The following is a 10,000-nucleotide window of genomic DNA, read 5'->3' as shown; positions in this document are numbered from 1 at the left end:
AATGTACGCCTACAAAAATAAACTAATCTACAAACCATTGAATTGCATATACTTAAGGAAGTGGCACAGCAGCCTAACGTTCTGTTTTATCATTTAATATATTTATTCCTACTTAACACAACAATATCAACAACAGGGAAGCCAATTGTAATCTGAGCACTGGAAATGTTCCACAAAGAAAATGGTTAGTCAAAAAAGACTAAAGAAGTTGCAGTTCAGATTATGGTTGAGTTAATCCAGACGATGGCGTTACTAATGCCTTCAAAAGATTTGCTGAATAGTTAGCCTTTGTCATAACATATGATAAAGAAAAAAAAACAATAAATACTCTCTACCATTATATCAAATATTTTTTCATTGTGTGTGTGTTTGAGTTCGTTCACTATGGAGCCGAAAATTGCTGAGCCGATTTTATGAAATCTCTCGCGAAGGTACTTTATGTGCCTGGCGGTGTTTTTAGATAGGTTTTGCATCAGAATGTCTTCAATATGTATCGAAAATCGATATAATCCGATGCAAGAATGGAACAGACGATTTTGACCTAAGTTAACGCCTTACACAGCCTAACATCATAAGTGCATTTGAGAAGCTTTATTACTACCGAAAAGCCCGACATATAAAATTAATAGTAGGTTCTTTGATATGACAGGCGTTCGTTCGAAATAAATATTTCTGTTTAAAGTACAATTGCACCATAATTTTTTTAATTTTAGCTTAAATTCAAGCGATTATCACTGCACAACCAGTAAAGCAAATAAAATCAACAGCAGGTCTTGTGATATGGAAGGGACGTGTTCGAAATAATTTTTTTTGTTTAGAGCACAATTGAAGCATGATACTTGACTTTTGCATTTTAAACTTTTACTCAAGCCATTATATATATATATATATATATATATATATATATATATATATATATATATATATATATATATTATCAAAATATACAATTCAATTCAATTATAACAATATCATTCATTATAAGCCTTTTTCATAATGCTTTTTTTTCTTTTTCGATTTCCCTCGGTGTAGCTGGTGCTACCAGATCAGACTGTCTGAAGATCTTGGTTTCGTGATCTAGAATGCACCAAACATTGATGTTATTGTTTTGTTTTTGTTTTGTTTTTGTTTTTTTCTCGTTGCAAAACAATCATGTTTTGAAAAGCTAAAAACAAAACAACAATAATTTTCCTCTACAAAAAAAATAAAAGAAGGCACCATGGATGAATTTTTGAAAATATAAATAACTTGTAGCAAAATGACCTGATTCGGCATTAAAATGACTCGAAAAAGGTTGATATGCCGTAAAACTTAATAATTAAATTAAACTATCCCAAATGAGCCTTCTTTCTTCCAAGTTAAATAACGCATTATTTATTAATACAGCTACTTAATCTTTGCAATTAAAAATAAACTTAAATATGTAGTATTGAATTATGCAATAAGCAGATACAATAATAAAAAAGTATCGCACTCTATTTTTACAGTACAAGAGCATTAAATTATTTATGTAGATGGATCCAAAGATCGATAATGCTTTTGGAATAGCAGGGAGTCGTCTTTGTGCGTCTGTGTCTTTCCAACTAGTCGTTACATGTCAACACTCAGGACCCACTAGTCGTTACATGTCAACACTCAGGACCCACTAGTCGTTACATGTCAACACTCAGGACCCACACGTTGAATCACTAGGAAACAAAAACCAGGAAAGAATTTAACTTACTTTTTTAAAAATTGAAACAGACATTTATTTAATCTGTGTCTCTGTATGTCTTTCTTTTCTTTCTTCGTAAAAAGGTTGTACGTGTGTACGTGTGTATTGCTTTTTTTTCTATTGTTCTTCCTTTTTTTCTTTTGTTTTCAGACATTTTATTGTGTTTTATGTGTTTTTCTTGTCTTTTTTTTTCTTGACACGAAATCTCCATTCCATTTTCAGGACCTGCTCCCACGTTGTATTTTTCACAACCCAGGTTCGATATCGCATCGTCGATGCGAACTGGTCAACGGACACCAAAATCAATATATGTTGTATATTGATTTATATTGGAGGAGATGATATATTAAAACGTGACATGTGTTATCTAGTGGATGTAAGATATTGTTCTTTTAGCAGACAGATAATAAACGTATAAATCGTATGTATGTTGTTTAGCTAGGAGGGCATGATATTGACGTGTAAACTAAGTCATGTTGTATCAGACTTATCACATGGGATATTTTTACAGTTCATATGTAAGAAGAATATTATATATGCTTCATACCTTTTTTCTTGAAGAGTTCTTTTGTATCTTCCCGTTGCTCCGTGACGAACCATTAAGCGATCAGCACCATATAATTGAGACATCTGTTTTTATTTGTGAAACCATTAAAATAACTTTATATTTTTTGTAATATAACTTTATTACAGTTGTCTCAAATGGTTTTCACATGGTCTGCAGTTAATCTACATTTTCTGTTCATACAGCCCGCTCCTAGCTGTCTGTCCACCCCTGTCTAGACGTCTGTCCGCTTTTGGTGGTCAATCCTACACTCTCTGAATCTCTGCAAAACTAACTACATCACGTATTCTCTTACGTCACCTAATTACGTGTCTCAGACCAACCTAATTTCCACAGCTAGTTATTTGTTTATTCAAACCCCCAAAATAATGTTTACATATATTTTCTATTTTCACATTCCTTTTGCGATTCACACGTCAATCATTTCTTCCGCAATTTAATTGTTTATTCTTCTAATCATAATAACTGATCCAGCGACCATCCGTCGCTCAAATCAATTAATAAGAATACAATAACAATAATAATAATGTTTTGACCATTGACACCGCTTGCCACACTTAACAGATACTACGCTATGATCACAACCGAAAGGGTCATGACATTACATAGGTACTTTGCAGAAAAACGCCTTGTCTCTTGTTCAAAATTATTCTCGTATTCAAATGTGCTTAATAGCGTTGTCAAACATATGGTATTCTGTCCTTGTCCAATCATGTTTACGACACGTCTTTCCCTGCCGCCCTCGGGCTGCTCTCTCGTATCTCGAATGCCTGCTTCTCTGAACACTTGTGTCCTTTTTATCTTTGCCATCACATCGCGGTTTTGTCATTTGCATACTGCTGCTGCTGCTGCTAACAGTGTCAGCGATTCTGTTACATGTTCTCGTAAAACGAGGCCGCCACATTTACATTATTAAATCAAGGCTGGTGCTTAACTCCAGTTCTTTTATAGAAACGAACGTAAACTCAGATAGAGTCTTATCAACGAGGCACAATACGCGTCCAATTTTTAATAAATTTCTTCTGTCGACAGAGAGAGCGCCTACGTGAAATAATTGAGACCGCATCATAAATCTTTAAATGATTTTGAGAGTCAGCCAGGTGTAAGATTCTAAAACGACCCATTTTATAAAATTTATTAAATCATTGGACTTGCTCGGAGATATATGTTAATCGTTGCCATATCCTGCCATCTTCTTTATGCATACATTTCATATAATTTTATATATATAATATTTTACTCGAATTTCCATTCGTTGTTTTTGTTTTATCTCATATATCTCCGAGTATTTGCTTTTTTTTTGTGATATATCAATTCGTTTTTGTATTTCTGTGTTATCCCACGATTAACTACTGATGTGATTTTTTTTTTTGGGGGGGGGGAGGGACGAAATTAGGCCCCTCGGGGTTTTCCGTGTATTATTTTTAATACATATATATATATTACTATAACGATCATTAAAAAACTACAGACACTAGTGGTTCATCCTTTCCAGAATGCTCAGTGCAGGGTGTTACGAATAACACCGGTCGATAGAATCGAACCTGTCAACAAAAGCCATCTCTGGCTTCATTAGCAAAGACCTAATCCATTTGGCTACGGTTAACCGCGATAAATACTGTTGAAATTTTAACATTTATTTTAAATGTTTTTTTAACGTTTGTGTAGAGTGATCTAATCATTATTTAATGATCTGCACACAAATATATATATATATGTGTGTGTGTGTGTGTGTGTGTGTGTGTGTGATAGCATCCATTCAATCATTATTGCTCATTAAAATTTGTCACTGATTAAATAAACAATTCGATGAATGGTTAAAATGCTAAAATCCTCGAAACTCTCTCTTTTAAGAAGACCCCCAATATAACATGCATGCTGAACTTATCTTTCTTATTTTTAATTTTCTGACGTTAAAATAACCGAACAAGCCTGTCTGACATCACCATTAAAAGAACACCTAGAGAAATGAACACACACACGTATATATATATATACATATATATATTTATATATATATATATATGTACATATATATATGTATGTATATATATGTACATATATATATGTATATAAATGTACACACACACACACACACACACACACATATATATATATATATATATATATATATATATATATATATATATATATATATATATATATATATAAAACGGACCACCTTAAATCCAACTTGACATGTTTGTTTACAGAGGGTAATTTTACAAAAATGAAGTAAGCAAATTATTGGGACGATGTCTTTTTTATTGGTTGTTTTGACAAGGTGTCAATTCGGTTTGCTTCTTGTTTTAATCGTAAAAGGGACCATGGAGAAAAAGTGAATTTGGGAAAGACAAACAGTGAGGAGGGGAAATGAAAGTTTTTTTTTTCAGGATGTCACTGTTTTAATTTCACTCAGTCCAAACAACTAGCATGCTTACTTTCCAATGCTAAGTATTTGTTTGTTCCATTTCTTTGCCGAATTATTGCCTTTGTGTTTATTATTTTTCGTCCAGTATTTCAGCTTATATAACACTTCAAGTTTGCCCATTTTCTCCGCGTTCACTTTGATGTCTTATGCGTCACATATGCCTTTATACGATCGTTTGGGCATTTCCAGTATTAAAGACAGGAGAACTTAGTTCCGATATTCTAGTCGCCTTGGAAAACTCCTGGCATTCTTGACTTTGTTATAGTAAAATATCGAGTCATCTTTGTGTCAGAATATTCTTGTTTGAATAGAAATTTATAAATTTAGACCCAGGGAGTTAAGAAACGGACAACTGATTTTAACACGAATAACACACCAGATGATAATATTCCGAATCACGCTAGGCATGTACGTACCTTGTTAATTTCGATAACCCGGAAAGCGATATATTTATTTGAAGAAGCTGAGTGGACTTGGCTACTGTAATTGAGTAATACGATCTAGTTAGTTGCCTTAAAGAACGGTTAGTCGTAGTCGAAGTTAGTAATATACTTAAGCTTTAGGCTTTCAGTGTATCTTTAAACGTCTCTCCCAGGCTGCTACATTAGACAATCGTACTCTGGTGTGTAAGAACTCGGGCGTATTAATGTCCATTACATTAGTAATATACAAAAATAGAAATAAAATAAGGCAATCCACAAAACGCCAGAAAACAGATGAATAATCACAAATCGCCCTATTCAGCCTGTGGTGTTAATATCCTATTTGCATTTCTTAGCCGGTTTTTGAAAAAATGTCTGGTGACAGTGTCTTTGAAATATACGCGAAAGAACTTTAATTTATACTACAAAATATAAGGAGGATACATTGCGAGTAGACACATATTGGCTGGCATATTAGAACATATTTATATATCGGCTGAGATTTATAAGCAGTAATGTTATAAAACAAAAAAAGTTTTAAGAGAGAAATAACGAAAGGGGTTATTTAGAATACGATGCACTAAGATCATGGGAAAAAGGAAGCCGACAATATTTAGGCTGATATGATGTAAGAAATAACGATTGTGAGGGTAGTAGACGAATTTTCGTCAGACTTAGTGGCAGGGATTGGACGATCAGACGTGTTTTATAATTGACAAACGAAACAGTAATGTAATTAAGCAATGCGCTTACAATGTAATTGACACTCTTTCATTTTCCTTTAATTTTTATGCAATAAATAGTAGATATGGTTATCCACCGATAGGGCTTAATTTATAACTTAATTATATGGTGCCGGTTGAATGACCCCTTCGTTCTCTAAAAGTTCTCTTTATAGAGTTATTTGAGTTTTAATATCCGGGTGTATTTTGATTCCATTCGTGTCAGGCCGTATCGTATAAACATTTTTCAAGAGATTATCCTCATTCACAGAAGGAAAGCAGGGTCATATTTTAAATTTAATAAAGTAATTATGAAAAACAGAATGTCATAGTATAGGTGTGAATATAACAAGTAAAGGAAGACTTATTTTATAAAATTATGCCGTGTTTTTTTTTGTTACGAACAAACAGGAAATTTAATATTATTATTTAGTTTAGCTTTTTATTAAAATCACAATCCGTAATCTGTGGATTTAATTTTTATTTAAACGACCGTAAATCTTATTAAAGCAGTAACCTCATTGATACTATTATTGCTCCCAAAAATATCAAAGAAGGAATGACACATTTAGATGGTTTCGTTGGCGAGTACATGATGAATGACACTGCTAAACCTTATCAGAAAGAATAAGTAAAAGGTAGAATTTCCCACATCCTTCCCACTCACTAACAGGTGCGATGCTAAAACACAAACAACATTTACAATGCCGAAGAAACGAAAATGGACAAAAATGCCTTTGTAAACCACGTTTAAGGTGTTAATATTTTCATATTGGCTTGTTTATTATTAATTTCGGATAATAAGAAATTTATCATGAGAGAAATGGTGTTTCACAAAATTAAAGATTCTACGTTTTTTTGGTTTTGCTTCTTTTTTTCGTAATTAGTAGTGTTTTTTCCTCATGGTGTTTTTGAAGCGAAAGTTATATATTATTAAAACGATGTCTGAGAAAGAAACATCTCTAATTTTAACTCTTATGCAGTCCGTAATATAGTTTAAGAAAATTGGTGAAGATTCTTTGAATCATCGTTTAAGAAATTAAAAAATTTGAAAAAAAAAAAATCAAAACAAAAAAAAAAAACAAGACATTGGCATCTTAAACGTTTTTTACAAAGGGAACTTTTTTGTTTGTTCTTTATTTATTTATTAGTATCTTTTTTTTTTGTTTTTTATTTATTTATTAGTATTTTTTGTTTTGTATTGTATTTATTTATTAGTATTTTTTATTTATTTATTAGTATTTTTTGTTTTTTTTGGCTCAAAATTTTAAATATCTGAAAAGCTGCTTTCAAAGAAATTTGGACAATTTCATTACAAACAGAATTGCTACAAAAGAAACGTAAAATATAAAAGCGATACAAAGAGAAGTTGTGGTGAAAAGTTGATAAAGTCGACACTGTAGACAACTTGTCCTCTGATACATAATCGAAAACATTTTTTTCTTTCTTTCTTTTTTTACTCACGTTTTCCCCAAACAAAGCACACCACCACTTGGACGTAAAGGGCTACAATTTGGGACCATGCCTAGGAACGATTAACGAGATGTTGGTTTACGTGACATTTTAAACTTCTGCATGTCAGTACAATCAGGGAAGCAGGTAGCAGGAAGTGAATTCCAAAGTCTAGCTGTTTGAGGGAAGAAACTATTAAAGTAGAACACTTTTTGGCAGTAAGGGAGCTTGCTCCTACTCATCGCCAAATAAACTCGGTAGAATAGTTTTACTTGCGAGAGGTTATAATATTCCTCGACGTGATTTTAGTTGACACCTTTTGAATCCCGGTCAATCCGATAATGAAATGAGACCTAAATGAATAAGACAATTAGACAAATCAATAAAACCGTTGATTTTTGTTCCGACTGTTGAGTAATAAGAGTTTAAATTCAAGTATAACTACGGTTCATTCGTTTAGCTGGGATGAATGAGACGGCTTGCATTTGAGGTAATTTAAACAAATTTTTAATTTTAATTAAAATGTCGGTGTTATTGATAATTTTTCTCACTTTCTCTCACTGTGTGTCTATATCTCTGTATGTCTCTCACCCTCTTTTTCTTTCTTACCCCTCTATCTCACTCACTCACTCACTCTTTCTCTCTCTCTCTTTCTTTCTTTCTTTCTTACTTTCTCTCTAAATTTAAATATCTGTTTTACCTCTCTCTGCCTCTCTATCTCGTCGTTTGACTCTTTCTAAGTTTCAGTTTGTGTTTGCTATCTTTTGTAATGATTTCTTCTTCCCTTTTACCCTGTCTATCTCAAACAATCTGTGTTCCGTCTTCTCTCCCTCTGTCCCCCTCTCTCCCTCTCTCTCTCTCTCTCTCTCTCTCTCTCTCTCTCCGTCCCTCTCTAACTTTTTGTTTTGCTGTATCTCTTTTTTTTCTCTGTCTTCCTCGCTATCTCCCACTCTTTGCTCTCTATTTGTTCGTCTCTCTCTCCCTCCCTCTTTCTCTCTCTCTCTCTCTCTCTCTATCGCTAACTCTTTCATTTTTCATCTTTGTCTCTGTAATTGTGTGTGTTTCTCGCTATATATTTCCTCTGCAAACTTACTATAAGCATACTACTCTTTACTTTGTCTTTGTCTCTCTATCGCAGTTGTTGTATGTATCTGTCTGTCTCTCTCTCTCTCTCTCCCTTTCTCTCTCTCCATTTGACATTTCCTTGTGTGTAGTCATTTTTCAATTACCTTTTATATTCCTTTCTCTCTGTCTCACTCTTTTTCTCTTTCTTTGTGTCTAACTTTCTCTTTTTTTATCAGTCCCTGTCCCCCCCCCCCATTCGTGTGCATCCTTCCCGAATATCTGCATATCTCGCTATAGACACGCCGCTCTTTATTTCTGCCTCTCTTTCTAGAGTGTGGTACGATAAATTGATCGTCTTAAAGAAAACACCACTAGAGCTTTATTTTAAAACTTTTATTGAAAAAAAATCAATTCAGATAATTTAAGTATGTAGTAGACCTGACATCTATTCAATGTAGCCACCTTCATCCTCAATCATCGCCTCGACACAAGTCTGGAACTGGGAGCATGCCTTTTCCATAAACGTCGGCGAGAACTCGACAAGCTGGCTTTGGTGTTGTGAGAGGTCATGTTAGTGATGTTCTCGACATATGACTAAAGGGGGGAGGATGGGGGACAGTGAGAGAAGGATACAAAGTCGTAGCACTCCTGAAACCAAGCCTGAGTCTTGTTGAACTTGTGGGTCGACGCCAAGTCATGATGCCATACCTAGGGCCTGCCAGCGGCCACCTGATTGCCTCAGGGAATTATCACACCCTGTTGAGTGTTGACTTTCAAGCCGACTTCGAAGAAGTGAGGTAGCATGATGTGACCCTCACTTGAAATGACACCAAAAACCAAAACCGTGACCAAAAACTTCGTTGAGCTGTACCCTTAAGCGTTGAACCGTCTGGATTTGCATTTTGATGGTGCTGGCAATGGTCCTGTTGTCATAACTTGGATCGGTGGAGAACTTGAGTTGTACAGCGGCGCATCATTTGTACACAACTAGGCAACTAGTAGATAGTCTGCAACAAAAAAAGAAGACCATCAAACGGAAATGGAATCTAGTCGTCTTTTCTAGAGCGAAAATTTTATCGTTCCACTCTGTATTGCTCTTTCATCCTATCTTCTTGTCTATTTAACACCCTCTTTTCCTTTTTCCTTTCTCCAACTATTTCTCTCTTTCTCTCCGTACCTTCCCCTCCCGGTTTTTCTCTCCGATTGTGGACCTACCATTTTTGTAATCTGACGAATAATCTGGCGGCCTAATTTCATTTGACAACTCTAAATATTTGATCCTCCCAAAAGAAAATCGAGGAAAAAAAATGACATACTTTACGCTCACTGTGCCATTAACCCTTTTCCTAGATGCTGTTCACCCATCTAGGCACATACAAAATTATCTTCTCACTTTATCTTTCAAGCCGCGATCTTTGATTAGGAAACTCTAAACCCATTTAATGAAACAAGTAGCTTGAATCAATTTTCTGTCTTCATCAAACTGATAAGTCAGATAAGAGAAAGAGAAACCAAACAAAAATTATTCCCGACTCATTTCTCTTCTTTTACTTTGTTCAAAATGTCTAAATTAAGGCGCAGAGTGTCGGTCAGCATGTTAAGTTATTCGAGTAAAATCCGTAACAGCTG

Source organism: Euprymna scolopes, chromosome 18, assembly GCF_053919585.1.
Source record: "Euprymna scolopes isolate OS-2025 chromosome 18, ASM5391958v1, whole genome shotgun sequence".
NCBI classification, from domain to species: domain Eukaryota; kingdom Metazoa; phylum Mollusca; class Cephalopoda; order Sepiida; family Sepiolidae; genus Euprymna; species Euprymna scolopes.
Note: the sequence above shows the minus strand (reverse complement) of the source record.